The sequence below is a fragment of the Helianthus annuus genome, chromosome 1 (assembly GCF_002127325.2).
Source record: "Helianthus annuus cultivar XRQ/B chromosome 1, HanXRQr2.0-SUNRISE, whole genome shotgun sequence".
Lineage (NCBI taxonomy): Eukaryota > Viridiplantae > Streptophyta > Magnoliopsida > Asterales > Asteraceae > Helianthus > Helianthus annuus.
Window position 1 is genome coordinate 132,764,335 of NC_035433.2, and position 17,311 is coordinate 132,781,645.

General features: G+C 34.8%; 1 long non-coding RNA gene and 1 pseudogene across 1 annotated transcript; one reads left to right on the top strand and one right to left on the bottom strand.

The window, feature by feature from the left end:
• Positions 1 to 1,287: 1,287 nt before the first annotated feature.
• On the bottom strand, positions 1,288 to 1,766 carry LOC110878647 (annotated as a pseudogene).
• A 108-nt stretch (positions 1,767 to 1,874) lies between these two features.
• LOC110878657 lies at positions 1,875 to 2,441 on the top strand. Its single transcript, XR_002558127.2, has 3 exons — positions 1,875 to 1,954; positions 2,063 to 2,218; positions 2,379 to 2,441. It is a non-coding gene; the product is annotated as an uncharacterized LOC110878657 (long non-coding RNA).
• The last annotated feature ends 14,870 nt before the right edge of the window (positions 2,442 to 17,311 follow it).

Consider the following 17,311-nt stretch of genomic DNA (forward strand, 5'->3'; position numbering starts at 1 on the left):
ATCTAAATAAAGTACCAAATTATCTTTAAAGCGAACACTAAATGGTTTTTAAAAGACATATTTTTTTTGCTATTAAGTATATAACATTATATTTACTTAAGCCGTGTAATACACGTGTTCAATATTTTCTTCCAATTTTAAATTTATGTTAATATCAATATGTTTTCATCTTAAAAAATGGTCCAACTTCCTAATAACATTGAGTTTTAAATATTAAACTGAGTTTCAATCATATTACGCAACTAAAAACATTATCATCATGCTAAATAAAGACATTATATAATATTATAAAGATTTTAATTTGAATATTTAAATGTTGACTACTAATTAAAAAAATTATTGTAGACACTCAAATTTATAGTTTAAAAAACTTTAGTCCTATTTTTTTAAACGTGTACTTTATTTTTAGTATGATTTTTTTAAATGTAATATTTTCTATACAATGATGACATTCGTATCTTGTCTCATGATCCATATATCTAAAATAGTATTTATATCAAAGAATTTTTTATATCAGTAATATACATAGTAGAATTTATTTATAATTCATTTATCATAACCTCATAACTTATAATTATTTTTAAAAATACTTACAATTTTAAGATCATTATTTTTTTTTTATTTTTTAGTGTTACTTCTTTTTAAGACATATAATAAAATGGATTGTAGCATCTCAAAAGAGAAGTGAAAACTTAGAAAAATATTTTGAATAGCGAAAATATAACTGTTCTTTTGTTTTACTATTTTATCTAAATAAGTCGTTTCATTAATAAGGATTATATATAAGTTTATAATTTACATTTTTTCGTCATTTAACCCGTGTATACACGGGGTTGAATAAATAAATTTTATATACTAAATAATAAAACAATATATCTTTAAAACCGCATTTATTATACGGGTTGAATAAATATAATTTTATATATTAAATAATAAAAAATTATATCTATAAGAACCATATTGTACAGGTTGAATAAATATAATTTTATATGCAAAATAAAAAAGTTATATCTTTAAAACCACGTGTATTACACGGGTTAAATAAATGTAATATTGTTTATCAAATAATAAAATAATACATCTTTAAAAAACCTCATTTATTACACGGGTTGAATAAATGTAATTTTATATACCAAACAATAAAAAAACTTACATCTTTAAAAATATGCGCATTACACAGTTTGAATAAATGTAATTTTCTGTACTAAATAATAAAAAATATATATCCTTAAAAAGCCCCGTGTATTGTACGAATTGAGTAAATCTAATTTTATATATCAAACTAGGTTATATTCTCGTGAGCTTCACGGGTTATGGGTTGTGTTAAAAAAAAACAGAAATTGAATTACTTAGGGCATTTACTTCACAATAAAATATTCTATAATTTGAAAGATGGCCTTCTGTGTGCGTTTTTCAAGCTTATCAAGTTTCTTCTGTACATCTCTTCTAAGATCCCAGATCGGCTTTTGGGTGCAATGTTCAAAAAAGGATCCTGGATCAAATTTAAAAAAAAAGGAGTTAATACTGGAAGTCAAAAAAATTTATAAAAGGGAAGAAACAAAGTATATAAAAATGATAAAATCCTTAAATTACCTCTTTTTTGTCTTCGACCGGAGGTTCGGTAGCAACAGGGTCTTCAAACTTTGGTAACTTGGGTGGAGCAAGTTTTTACCCTCCTGAAGCTGCTTATCATGAGGAGGGTAATTTCGAAACTTGACATTAACATCACTGCAAAGATTTGGTATTTTGTCAGCCTTTAGCAACATGAAAACTAAATTTACCAATATTACTAATTAGAACATGACAATGCTCTCATTAGTAAGCATATCTATCTATTATACTAAAGCAAAATAAAGGTTGACTATTTGACCATGATGTGGCAGCTCTCTTTGGCCAGATAATTGGGAATTTGGGCGCCATTCTCCTTCTTCCTACATACGCTTCTTCAATTTAGGTAACCTATTCAATTCTCTCAATCAATGGAAAAGGAAAATTGATTTCTGTTATAATCGTTTGGTGGTAGTTTCACCTTTGGAACCTTGCTTCTAAACCCTAATTTCAGTTTCATCGTGCCTCTACCATCACTCTTTCTTCGTGCCTTCCCATGGATGTTGACTTAGAAGTTCAAATCTTTGAATCGAGGATAAGTTTATTTGAATCTGTGGTAACTTTTTTTAGAATCGATTGATCAGATCAGATCACTCCGTCACTCACAAAGGTATGTTTCATTCATACTTTTTTGCCCTAATTTTTGTCACCGTATCAGCTAGATCTGATTCGTCCTGTTACCGTTACCGAATATGTAATGTTCTTTGACGTTTATTCGATTTTTTTTCGCCTGTTCATATATGTAATGGATTTGGATCGAATGAGTGTAGTGATTATACTGTTCGATGGTCGCAAAGCATGTCCCGATGGTGTTGCACTACGAGATTGTATAGTTAAATCCAGGGAAACTGATGATTTTTAAGATTGCTAATTATACTTTATTAAATATATATGTACCATTTTCTTGAAGATTGGTCTTTAATAAATATAATCAGTACCTAATCGTTGATATATACAATAATACTTTGTACTAGGTTTTGGTGGGTTTATTATTTGTAGTCTTGTGTGATACTGGGTATGCCATACTTTCCACCTTTACTCTCATTTAGAATTTAAAAAAGACCTGAAGATATTTGGTTATTATGCTATTCTAGGGCTGCAATTTTGATGTTGTTTTCATGTTTATTTGGATGTTTTTTATATTCTTTTGATGTTGTATTTGGGGTGTTTCTATGCTGATTTGATGTTGTTTTAGGGGTGTTTCTGTGCTGATTTGAGGTTGCATACCTTTAAAACCTATTATATCTTTACCCAACTTTACTCATTTATTCATGAAGTCTGTATAATCATACTGAATATCAACGTGACAACTTATTCAGTAGAGTCTTAGGCTATCAACTAATTAATATAGATGTTTTAGATAGTGTATGGATATGAGGTTCAATAATGGACTAATAGCTGGGATAGCATTGATAATATTTATAATTAATATTGGTGTGTTGTTTTAATAAGATTGATTTTAATTGAGTTGAAGGAATGAAGAACCCATCTTGAAGAAGCTGAATTAAATTAAGCAGACCATGAAAACGACTTAAAAGAATCAAAAACTCGTCTCGAAGAGACGAAAATCAAGTTGGCTGAGCACCAAAAGGAGCTTAAATTATCGAGATATCAACTTAAAAAGGCTTTCCACTTTCTAACATAAAAACCAGGAGACACATTTTCCAGGTGCAATTATAAATATATGTTGTTTGCTTTGATATTTTCGGAATTTTATACGTTATGTATATGAATTGAATACATGTTAAAAAAGTGAAGAGTGAAGGTGTTTTTAGTTGATTTGCTTTTCTTTTAACAATAATCGTATTTGGTCAACTATTTGAGTACAACGCTGTAAATTGTACAACGCTTAATGCTATCGTATCTTACAAGTTATATTACATAAGTTTCTAATCAGGTTGTTAAGTTATATTCTTCCATTAACTCTGTTCAGTGACCCATATCTCTGGTCTATCCTCTGTAACGCCCTGCTATTTCGTACTTTATATATTTGATGCTTTCCTAAGTGATGCTAAAGTGGTTAGAGCGGAGAATCAAGAGGATTGGGTTGAAGGAGAGCGAGACTTCTTTTGGGATAAATGCAAAGAGCTCGGATTGGATCCGGATTTCTTTGCCGAAGATGTGGGAGAGGATGACAGTAGTATCGCTCAGTATTTCTCTCATCTCTCAAAGTCGGGTAAGTATTTCGACCCGGTAGTTTTTAACCCTGCCTCACGTAAATAATTGTTTGACAACTGTAAATTTATTTAGTAAGGTTTTGTGGTTCAGTTCTATTGTTGTGGTGTTGTTTTCTTATGGGTTGAATTGCGTTTAAAACTGTTGGGTGGTGATTTTTGGTTGGGTCAGTAGTTTGATGGCATTGATAGCCGTTTTGTCAACTTCTGTTTGAAATAGTTTTGTCAATTTTTGTTTGAAATAGTTTTGTCAATTTTTGTTTGAAATAGTTGTCTTCAAAATGGTCTGTGGTTTTTTTTTGGGTCACCTTCTATTATTTTGGTCATATTTGGATAATCAACACATCTGTTAGGAACGAGAGTTTGGGGAATTATGTTGCTGGTATGTTGGTTAGTTGGGCCTTTTGTAGGTATGATGACAAGGGGCATGTTATTGATGTTGTTGTATGGCATGATAGAGAAGTGTGGAGGGTGGCTCTTGACACACAAAGTCTTGAGGAAGACACCATGGGTGGGAAACTTGCTGAATCATGGAAAATGAGTGGAGGGTGGCTCTTGACACACAGTCTTGAGGATGACCCCACGGGTGGGAAACTTACTGAATCATGGAAAATGAAGGTATGGAAATCTGGCAATAAATTGATTTTTTTTCAAAAGGATGGATTATAATTTGTGACAATATTATATGTTGATTATAATTTGTTTCAGATGACCGTGACCGTGACCGTGACCGTGATTTTTTTTTAAATTGCTAGGGATAAAAGTGAATTTTTAAAACATCACCTGAGCATTCCATTAGCCCATTTGTTTGACTAGATGAACAAACTAAAAATTGAATACTTATCAAGAGCCAAAGAAACAAAATCCACTAAATATAGTCAAACCTATTTTTAGTAATTTTCTCTATATATATATACAGGCATGTAGATGTAGATACATATCTACACATGCATGAATGTGTCAATTATGTTCACGAGGTTTTACTACTATATCCTTTAAAATGCGGAGGTTTCATCATTGATAAGTGGATTATGTGTCATGGGTTAGTGATAAAGATAATGCTTAGCACAGTCGTCGTTATTCGTTCATGAGGTTCGTTTTTTCCCTTATTCTATTAAGGTACGTTTTAATGCTTTTCATCATATTATTATGTTACCTTTTACATACTTATACTATATGTAGAACTGGAAAAGCACCTCACTCATTAGTCACCTTGCTGGGATAATGATGCTTGATAATTTAACAATTGAACCGATTCTTAGAGTAAGTTATTAAGTAACAAGACTTAAAAGTTCCGACAATAAGGTTATTATTTTTAACCGATAGTCACATTCCATGTTTCTTTAGATTACAACGTTTCCAATGCAAGAACGCAAGAAGAATTTGCTTAAAATCCTGGGATCAAAACTACTATGGGGTGGTGAGGAGGTGGAAAATCATTCAATTCCTAAAATATATGGTCCTATAGAACCAACCGCTGTTTTTTGTTCCACTTGAACAAATACTAAAAGTTGAACATTATGGGCTTCTCACAACAAATGAAATACTTGGGCCGTTTAAGGTGACTTAACTCGCTATCTAAAATGTCATTTTTATAGTTTTATATAACTCATTGTGATTCTATTATATAGTTTTTCTTTAACTTTGTCATTGTTTAGATTGTTACCGAGTACAAAGACAACCAAATCCCAATGGTGTTGAAAACTCTTGAAAATATACGTGCACATTTAACTGTTGCTGTTATCTCTAATGATCCCTTGTTTATTCAGGTATATTGACTAAATTCTTATGTTATAGAATTTTATTTGTTATTAAATATTTTGGAAACTAGGGATGAGCTCGGTACCAACTGGTACTGGAAATTCCAAAAAGCGGGTACTGGTATTGATACCGGTACCAAAAATACCTGGTACGATACGGTTCGGTACTGGTCTAGACCGGTATTCGAAGGTAAATACCGGTACCGAACCAGTACGAAAAGAGTAAAAGGTCGGTATCGAATGGGTATCGAAAATTCAAAACTCCAGTCGGTTCGGAAAATTCGAAAATCTATACATGAGCAATAGTTACGATCATCAGCCAAAGGGAAGAACTATGAAAAGTGAGTAATGCTTACCATCACGGCTCTTCACTTTATTTGGTTTCACTACATGTAACTTGGATTATTGTTGTACAATGTACTCGTGGTAATTTTGACCTGCATTTGGGTTTTTTTGTCTGAATAAAAACAGTTTTGCTAAAAAAGGTTATGGGTAAGCGTATGATTAGTTTATATAACCTCAAGAAAATGTGTTCATCAAGAAACTTGTGGCCTAATGGTTTCTACGGCTGCTACCTACAATGGTGTCAAAGCGGTTAGAAGGATTCCTTTGGCTGACCCAAAACAAGACTTTACCGAGTAAGAGATGCTTTTGGCGACGTCCAATGGTATGTGTAAAATATTACCCATTAGATATAGCAAAGACTGGGCCGGCACATCAAGTGTATAAAAAACTAATAGAATTACGTTGCATGAATATATAGCTATCATACTTTGAAGTTGTATATTATACCATGAATTTATTGCCTAAGATTGTCCTCTTACTTTACCTTTAGGTTTAGAGTTCGTGCCAGCTCGACCCATTTCCTTCTAATCTTTCTTCATTGATGTCAGCTCGACACAGGGTACTTCACTTTTTGTGTTACTTTGTCTCGGCTATGAAATTTTGAATGCATTAAAGAAGGTATGTTTGTTTTTTGTATGTAGGGTCACTTTTAAAAATGGAGTTAATTGCTGTCAAAAGGCCCGTTCTTAGCTGGCATTTAACAAGCACTCTAAGGTATTTCTTGACAGTATTTTGACAAAAGTTCAATCCCATTTTTAACAACATTTTGGCCTTATTTTAACCCCTTATACATTTGTTCAATTCGGGTAATCTGCTGAGCATCACCTAATATCAAACCCTAAAAGTTTCTCATATGCCAATCAGACTTTCTCATAGTTTTAGAACAACATATCTCTATCTCTAAATTTCTTTTTAAAAATATCTCGTAAATCATTTTCAAAGTAATTCTATAGTTGACACCATCTTTTATATAATTATTGTAGATTTTTGTAGAACTTGGCCCTATTGGGTGGGTGGACTAATGTTTTCCTTTGGGATGAAGGGTTCCAAGTCAAGGAGATCAGTGAACAAGAAGGGTTCCAAGTCAAAAATAGTCGAAAAGTGGATTACATTTGTTCAGGACATAAGTTGGTGGTTGTTACAATGTTGTTTTTCTTTTTCCCTTTCCTTTATTTTTGTTTCTCTTTTCCTTCTAATGTAATGTTTAGGAGTCAGGAATCATGAAAATACTGAATATTATTTTTTTAGATAAAAAATGGTTTTCTTTTTAATCTGTTGAAGCTCAAAGAAAATTACTCTAGCTAAATGCAAGTTTTGATTTCATATGCATTTTATCAATATCTTAACGTCATTAACTATTACAATTTCCTTACGCATTGGCAACTGTTATCATGGCTTTGATCATGTTCTTTATAATGTACCCAATCAAGTTGTATCTTAAATAATTCTATCAAACTACCTAAATATATACTATGCTAATCTTATTACATCCATGCATGGTTTCAAATATTTTTATCAAAAGGTTTATCCCAAGTACTTCGTTTGTACCACACTGTTTTATTAGATTAACCAAAATCTTAGTAAAAAAGGGGAAAACATCACAAAATACAAAGTTGGTTATGATGGCTATTCATAAGAGGCATGAAATGATGTACATATAACTTTTCTAAAGCTATGATTCTTATTTTAATTCGAATATGGGTGTTGTTTTTCGATGCTATCGGCGAGCGTGCACCTTGCATTGGATTAATATGATGGCTATTTTTTATTTGCGTTGGTGTTGTCATTGATAGTTTGTCTCCTTGCCTTATTATTAGCTAATGAAAACATATTCTTCTAAGCGTATTTCGCTTGCTTGCACCTTTGTTTGTATTTATTTTATTATATTTAATTTATTTGTTATTTGATTTGTATATAATTTTGTAATAGATCTATAATTCATGAAAAAAATCAATTGTATTAAAGGCTTTAATATATTATATAATTTCCAACCTCACACATAAATTGTTATAATGCATTACTTCCACTGGTGAGTCCCTTATCCTCGCATAAATTGTTATATTTTAGCTTCTTTTCTTCGTAACTTATAATACATTAAGCAAGGGTACCACTTTTCCTAACGCCTAGGTTATAATAATAATTGATTATAGCATTGTATTATTACATACCTTTTTTTCACACACATGGTCAATTGTACGTAACTTTATCAAGGGTTACAAGACGAGATGGAATCAAGCTACTAATACTTGACAACGAAAGCAGACATACAAATAAAACAATGAATGTTGTATATAAAGAGATCTTCAATGAGTTGTGAAATTTTTATGGTTTTCATGTATTTCCGTTATTTCACGTACTTTCTGTGATTTATATTAATATTTGAATGTACATGTAATAAATTATTTACGTATTAAAGTATAAATTTTTAATTGTGTAGCCACCCGTGTATTACACGGGTACTTAGACTAGTAATACTATATGTAACAAAGTCACCTCCTTCCGACCGCATGTTTCACATAAACACAATATTTCACATAGTTTTATCACACCTGGAAGACCCTTCTCTACGCTTTTCACCTGATCAAGAGTCATTGATTTGACTCACAAAGCCTTGACATAAAAAAGTTAAAAACTGTTGTTCATCTACAAACCGATGACTCCCCTTGACAACTAATGTGAACATACTTTCATCCTGGTCAACAAAATGCAAAATGGGTCAAAAAGTTGCCTATATAGTTACTCATATCATTAAAACCTCTTAAATTGTTTCATTCAGCTATACTATTATCTTATAGTATAACTTTTGTAATGCACTTTAAGACATTAATCATTTATAAACTTAAAAGATGAATAGAATTCTTTTTTTTAAATAAATATGTGAAATAAACAGTTTACTTTGCATTTTTGAATCCAAGTATTTTTTTTAAAAGCCCAATTATTGGCCTTATTTTTAGCATCCGGGAATGGGCTTAGCGTTAGAGCAACCCCTTATTAGTAGCCCATTTCATAACCCGGATGCAGATTAACCCGATCTTATTTGAGTCGGTATTCCGTTGAAGTTTCGAACCCCGACTTGACTTGAATAACCCGAAATCCGATTAACACCCCTAGTTACCATAGAGGTGCACAAACCGGTTCGGATTTGGTCAACAAAAGTCAAAATTGGTCAAAATTTACATTAAAAATTAATAATAAATATATAATAAAATAAACGCAAACATAATGTTTCGATCGCTCTTCAGACCGACCCATTCTAAGACCTCATTAATCATTATACTTGGGACAATGAGATTCTTGAGTCTACATGGTTATCTCACTTCAGCCCATTTGAATGAAGTCGGCTTTTAAACAAAGTCAACTTTGACTTCTTGACAAGGTCTGACAAGGTCTATATGTGCACTAACTTAGTTAACACGATGTCGAGGTTTTTTTGGTTTTTGCGTCAACTGGAATTTGTATTAGATATAAATATTTAAAAAAGAAGATACCATTTTAACGAACCAATTCTGATAGAATTCCGTGAAACAAATAAGTTCCGTGAATCAGAATAAAAAACACAATAACATAAACATACACATCTCATATATACATACCTTTTTGTAGGAAGTTTTGAATCCGGTAATCCGGCTCCGCCGGAGCTTGACGACGGCACGTGTGGATTCCACAACGTATAACCAGCAATTGCGTCAAATGGTAGTCCACACGAATCAGAAATATAGGGTTAATTTCGAAAACATCAGTTCTATTAAACTGCATATACTCACTCAACCATGGCTTCTTATTAGTCTAGAGGTTCAACACCTTGGTTGAGTTCAACAAATCATCCCAACCCCCATCAAATGCTTCAGAAACATTTCTGCACATATCTTCAAACTGAATGATATTAGGGAAAAGAAGACACATATTTAAAGAAAATGAGACTATATTTCTCAAATTCATCAGTAATATTAGTGATTGTTGTTCGAAAAAATCCACAAATCAAATCAGAACCACCAATTCCGTTAATTCACAAATCAAAGTAGTCAGTTATACGTTTAGAAAAAAGATGAACAATACCTGTTAATTCACGAAGTAGATAACGTACAAACATTGAACATCAAAGTTGTCAACAAAAACCCAATCAGAACCACCAATTCCGTCATTCTTCATAATCCTCTGAAAAACAAAGAACGATCTTCAATCTTCAACAACGAAACATCAGTTTTGGGGTTAAAGATGGAGGTTAGGGTTTACAAAACAACCATAAACAGAACGTATGTCAAAGAATTTAAGTGTATTTGAACATTGCAATGAAATTAGGGTACACTATGCTTAAAAATATCTCCTAATTTTGAATTGGAACATCAGTAAATGGAACATGAGAGAAAGAGAGAGTAGAGATTTGAAATTCAAAATCTCTATTTCAAAATTCAAAATCATATTCGAGAACATGATCTGAAAAGAGGGAGCAGAGGGAAAGAAGAATGGGAAAAGTGTTTTGAACAGGCTTTTGGACAGAGGGTGTTTGACATTTAGCAAGCCTTCAAAAAAAAAACAAATAACCAGAAAAAGGAGGAGTAGACACGTGGACAAAATGAAGGAGGGAGTGACAAGTAGGAAAGAGATAATGGAGGAGGGCTGTGGGAGTGACACCTAGGATTTTTGATCTTTGATTTATTATAATAGGAAGATAATAAAAAATTATGTCTTAAAAAACCTCATGTGTTACATGGGTCAAGTAAATGTAATTTTATACAGTGAAAATAAAAATATTTAATATATTAATACAAAGTTTGGTTTTCGTGATAAAAATAGATTATTCTGTTGTTGCAAAATTTGTTAACGAAGTCTCAATAAATTTAACCCTTTATTTAAAACTCCGTAAATGTATAAATGATAAATAATATTAGTTAATTTTATTTTAAGTTTCGTAAAATTTATTTTATACCAAACTAAACAAAATGTTCAAATATAATTAATTCAAAAAATTATATTATAAATGAGAAGGAGATTAAACTAAATAATAATTATTCATAAGATATTAAATTAATAATATTTAGTAGGAGAGTTATCTATAATATAAGATATTAAATTAAATAATATTTTGTAGGAGGATTATCTATAATTAATTAGAAAATATTAAATTAAAATAATAGTTATCTATAAGTGATGGCATAATATGATGACAAGTGTCCATAAAGTGGTTTCTTTTATTATAGTAGTTAGATTATGTAACATGCAATATTAAATGTAATAATTAAATGTAATAATGACATCAATTAATAATTCATCAATCAATCCACATCAACACGTAATGTTACAAGACATAATGAAACATAATCAGTGAAACAAATGATGCGATTCAAGCCCCGAGAGGCGAAAAGCGAAACTGCAAAACAATGAGGTGATACCGAGTTCGCCCCATGGTCATGGGGGAACCGGTCAACCAATGGTGGATCCACGCAAAACAGAGACAAAAAGCGGTAAACACGTAATACATGTATGTGAAACAGATAGCGTAACAATGCGATACTGTAACACCTCGAAATTTTGCGTCCAATAATGTATTGACACGTGTCTTAGGTTTACACGTGGTATTAGATACTAAATAAAGGACTAAAGTTGACAAACATTGAAAGTATGTAAATTCGAGGGTTAAAAATGTCAACGAGGGATAAATATACTGTACAGTAACCCTAAATGATGTTCGTACCTTCAAACGAATGAATCATGGATCGTACGGAACAAATTGTGGAAGAAAGTGAGGAATTACAAACTACAGGGGCCAAAAGTGTCAACATGTTTAAGTTATACCTCTGAGTGACCTTTGGGCATACCCGGGGCTTTGTAATGGTAAATTATACTCACTAGAATGCGCGATATAAATTTCGCGAAGTTCCGTTTTAAAACGAGAAAGTTATGATCGAATTCGTTAAAAAGGGTTAAAAGCGTCAAACTTTGAAAGTTAAGACTTTTCGGGTAATAATAAATTAACCAAGGGTTAATAAGTTGGGTAAAAGTTCCGAGGCCCTTATTCGTAAATAAACGAGGCCCAAAACGCAAAGTTGACCCTTCGAAACCGAAAGGCCAGGGCAATAATTACAAAAGATTTGAAAATCTTGAAAAACTGGTCTCAGGCGGGCCGCGTTAGCGAACCAAGCGATCTTACGCGGGCCGCATGGTCAGTAGAAGATATGGGCTTGTCAGAAGGATTCAGGCGACCCGCGTAAGAGTTAAGTGATCTCTTAGGCGGGCCGCGTCAGCCCCCTAGTTACAGAAAAGTCGGACAGGAGCACTGTTTGTTGTTTTAACCGACTTTCTGAGCAATTATGAGAGCATGGGCGCCCCCTAAACGTCCCCTAGCACTCAGGGACACTTGGTGATCATCCAAGAGCACTTGTAGCCTTAGTTGTCAAGGATCTAAGGTGTGTAGTTTACTATAAAAGGCCACCTTGTGCAACATTGTTCCTCACACCTTCAATCTGCATCCTTGATCACTTCTGGAGCTCAAGAGCCTTCAATACTCATCCTTGGTCGTGCATAGGACTCTTGTAAGTATGCTCCACCCTTCTTAGTTCAGTTTTTGCTTAGTTATAGCCCAAAAGTCAATCCGTCGTAATTAACGATTGACTTTACAATATATCACAAATGGTCCAGTGGTTTGTCGAATCAAAGGTAGTTATATGTTGGTAATTATGTAGGCATTAAACCCCTAAAAGGGCACCCTCTGATTCCCATTCTAACTAGTCCGAATGTCGAGTCAAACCTGCTTAGAAAAAGTCAACAGAATGCTAAATTGCGATTTTATGCATAATCAGTAATGTAGATGGCGTGTAACTTGTTTTAACACTCATATAACATGATAAAAAGTATATTAACTCGTCTAAGCTTGTTTGGTACGACCATTTACTGTTTTGACCCGGTTCGGAACCGAAAGTCGCAAAGCTTTGACTTTTGCTTTGACTTCAGTTCTGACCCGTTATGGTATGTTGTAGATATGTCTTGGGACTCCCTTAGGACCAGGTTACATGATAGTATACTCCTCTGTGACCGGTTCGTTGTTTGTCCGAGTCTTTAGCACATTTCCGTTAAAAGCTTAAAAGTTGACCATAACGCCCTTTTCACTTTAAAACGAGAATTTTGGACATGTGAAAGGACATTAACCTTAGTTACTGATTTCTAAGCATGTCCCTAAAATTTCACGTCAATCCGAGGTCTAGAATATGAGTTATGCTAAATAGCGCAATTACGAAAACTTTAGTAATTAAACGGCGCAATTAGCATAAGACCTATCTAAGCCCAAATTTCGACATCAAACCTTTTACACACTGATGTAAAATAATATTTTGGAATTTTTAAATATTTTTAATTATGTTTAACCTGCTCATAACCTGCGGTTATGGCATCGATTCGGCAATTACCGAATATACCCTTTTCGGACATAACTTGAGTTCTACATGGTATTTTGACTCGATTCCAGTTGTTACTGATTTTAAATGATAAATAGAGTATTTTGGACTTCATAAACTGTTCGGAAAACTCAGATTTCCTGTAGAACTCGGAAACCCCTTCTTATAATCTTTAAAAAGACCGAAATACCCCTACGGGGCGTATATTGGGATTAAACTCGTTACGGGCATTATGGAAGGTATCCTACTGATGCCACAACCTCTTTCGAGCATATTAACTTATGAAACCTGTGTAGGACCCTTACGGGTTACCGTTACGCCTTTTGCGCGCACGGTTCGGTTTATGTAACTAGTTTACATAAACTAGCCGAAACGGGTCAAACCTTATCATTTTCACTTCAAAATCCAGAGTGTGGTTATTATACCCATATAAAACAAGTCTTCAAACTTGTTGGGTCCAAACTACATTCCATTCCCGATTTTCGCCTTTCACGCGATTAAACCGTAATTATCCTTTGAAACTGACCGGTCTAAACTAAGGCTAAATTAAAGACCCGTTAGGATTCTAATTGGTTGTTATAAACCTTTGTTCCAGAATAGGAGACCAGTAAAAGATACTTGCATTTGTTTGATTGAGGTTATTACTTGCTCAGGTAAATACTTTTAACTTATTTTCCGTTATACGGGCTTGGGTTACGGTATTTAAAACACCGCTTGGTCGGGCAATTGACCCCAACTCATTAGTAGTTGGGTATTATCAATGTGACCCGTTTAAAAATTGGTTTTGTTGGCTTTACGCCTTTGGGAGCTTAATGACCATGTCCCGGATATCCTTGGCATCATTTTACGAAATGGCCACGACCTCGACACGCGGGTGTAGGCGTACACCCGATAATGTGTCTATATTATTAAAGGTATAACCGTTGGTTTTTCCGCCACGGCTTTATGCTTTGTGGCGTGTCAATTAACCTTAAACCCGACACGACCCGGGCGACCGAACGCATAGTGAACATGTAATTCTTTTACAAGATTTAATTGATAAATTATCCCAAGTTATAAAGAGTTTGTGCCTTGTGCATTCAAATCAAATTTATTAAACCTTTTACAAAAAGTGTCGGTTGAATGTATTTACCAGTGTAAACTGACGTATTTTCCCCAGAAAGATTAAATGCAGGTTCTGTACGAAATAGGCTGGCCACTCCTTAGCATCGTTAGAGTCTCGCAAGCTTGGGATGCCAATATCTGTTGAACAATATTTCTATTTTCATTTTGATCCCCTGTGGATTCATTTCAACTACTTGTGATACTTGGATATTACATTTGATGGTTGAAATATAATCTATCTTTATGCTTCCGCTGTGCATTTAAATATTGTGTGGTTTGACTATATTGTTGCCAACTACGTCACGGTAATCCCCCACCGGGCCCACCGGTGAAACACGTGGAAATCGGGGTGTGACAGGTTGGTATCAGAGCCAACGTTGAGTGAATTAAACACTATCATTATGTGTTTAATCTCAATGACACAATTGCATATACTCGAGTCTAGACAAGAACATAGGACAAATTCGAATTGTTATTCTAGTTTGTCTTTTATTGTTTATTGTGATTTAAAAATTTGTTAAGCAGGAAATATGCCACCAGCAATTAGAAGAGGAGGAAGAGGCAAATGGCCGATCACTACTCACAATGATCACGAGGTCGGACCTTCGAATATGCGAGCTCCTTCCAGTACAAGGAGTGAAGAACCTCAGAGGCGTAGGAGGAACCTCTTTGAGCCTGCAAGACGTTCTACCTCACACAGTTCGACACCTTCATACCGTCACTCTTTTGGACCAAATTCGGAGAACGATCCCAGTAACCCTCAACCTTCGTTTATACCTCTCCAGCGATCTGTTTCGCACCGTTCCTATGGCGATCCTACTCCTTTCTTCCAAGGCCAGTTCAACCCGGCTGATTATGTCCATGAACCGATAGGTTATAACCCTTTAGGACCCGAAGACCATTTCTCCGAAGATAACGCGGTAAATATGGACGAGGACACGGATCCCATAGAACCCGCAAGAGGTACTCCCAACCATCCTATCGAGATCTCTGATGGGTCATCCTTTCATGGAACACCCTATCAAGGTCCCGACAGTTACCAGGCGAGGTTTAACCAGTGTGATTGGTACTTCACACCTTCTCACCATTTCTCGCCTCATGAGTAGCAGCAGCAGGATCCCTCCGAGGATTCGCGTTTCGTGGCAGTTACGCCACCGTCTCCACCGCCACCAGTTCAACAAGCACCTCCAGATCCTCCAAGGCGTAGGAGATCAGGCGCGCGGATGTCCACCTGAGGAGGGGAATTTCACTTCAGCACCCCTCGCCACTCGAGTGCGAGTCATTTTCTGCCATTGCCTGAAGAACCACAATTGGATGAACCTTCGAGTCACCCTGCAGAGGTGAATTCTGCACCAGTTGCACCACCTCCGCCGCCATTTGGGTATGATAACCCTATACCTGCGTACGCCGGTTCCACAGCGTACAACCCGTTCGAGCAACCAGCTCACACGCACTACAACTATAATTATGCGGATGCCGACCCATACGTGGTAGCGCCCAATTACAACGCCCTTCATCCCGACAGACGTTATGGGGATCCTTGGGGATTAGGATACGCAGCTCATGGGTATCCAGCTCCTACTAGAACTCCGGCTCAGCAAGTAACGCAACAGCCACGTTTTTCCCTACCAGAACAGGAAGAAATCCTCCACCGTTTGAATCGTGTGGAACGAGACTTTGAGCAAGAACGTAAGAACAATCGTGGATTCCTTAAAGGCCTTGCAAACCTGCTAAAAGGGAAGAAGAAACGAGATCATTAGTCTTTATATGTTCTATTGTAGTTCTTATTTCAATCAAGTCCCTGTGTGGACATCTGTTTGTTTTAGTCCCTGTGTGGACGTTTATTATGTTTAGTCCCTGCGTGGACAATTGCCTTTCAGTCCCTGCGTGGACTTATCTTTTTGTCCCTGTGCGGACATCTATCCTTGTATTTGGTCCCTGCGTGGACTTGTTTTCTGTAAACCTCTGCGTAGGTAATTGTCTATTAAAAGTCCCGTTTAGGGCAGTGTGTAATCATTATTATGATTAATGGAATGTTAAGCTTATAAATTTCATTTTTGTCATTATATACATTATTATATGAAATAAATTAAAAATCATTCCTTTTAAATAAGTATGCCTAAATAAAGAATCTTAATGGTGAGACCTAGCCTGGTGTCATTATAAGACCCGGCCAAGATGGTGAGACCTGAGTAAAAGGTTCAGATTCCTGTTAACCTCTGTAAACATGTTAACATTCTTGGCAGATGTGATTCGTTAAAATCACACGCGTCATTCTTATTTAAGAATCCTTCAGAGGATTCCAAGACCTAAGTTAATGATTTATAAATCATGGGTTAGATCATCCATTAGTGATGTAGTGCCTACGGGCCATACTTATTGCCATATAAGGCAACAGACAGTTGTAGTCTATGACTCCCTGTCAGAAAAGGTAAAAGAACTATGGTTCAAACCTTCATGCCTTGATGCTCTGAAATCCTGGCTATTAATATATAAAACGTCCTTGTGACTAGGCTTTTGTGCCACTAACAATATTGTTTGTAATTAGGATAAGTTATGTTCAAATCCTAAATAAAAGTGAGTAACAAATTAACCAAATATGGTCTATGTTTACCATGGTTAATGAATTGCCATAAAAGACAATTCCATAATAAACTCCTAAATAAAATTCTGTCATATTCCTTATAGCAGATCAAGATCTCAATGGCTGACCCAAATGAAGTTAATAGTAATTCGAAAGAGGATGACAACGATAACGCCCAAATTCATATAACGGGCGCTGAATTGAAAGCTTTGGTAGACAACGCTGTGAAGACGGCCTTAGATCGACAATATGAAGAGTACAACGAATCTCGAAGCAGGACCTTATCTACACCACACTCAAAGCCAAGAACCCATTCTAAATCTCACAGCAAACCACCCTCGACCCCGT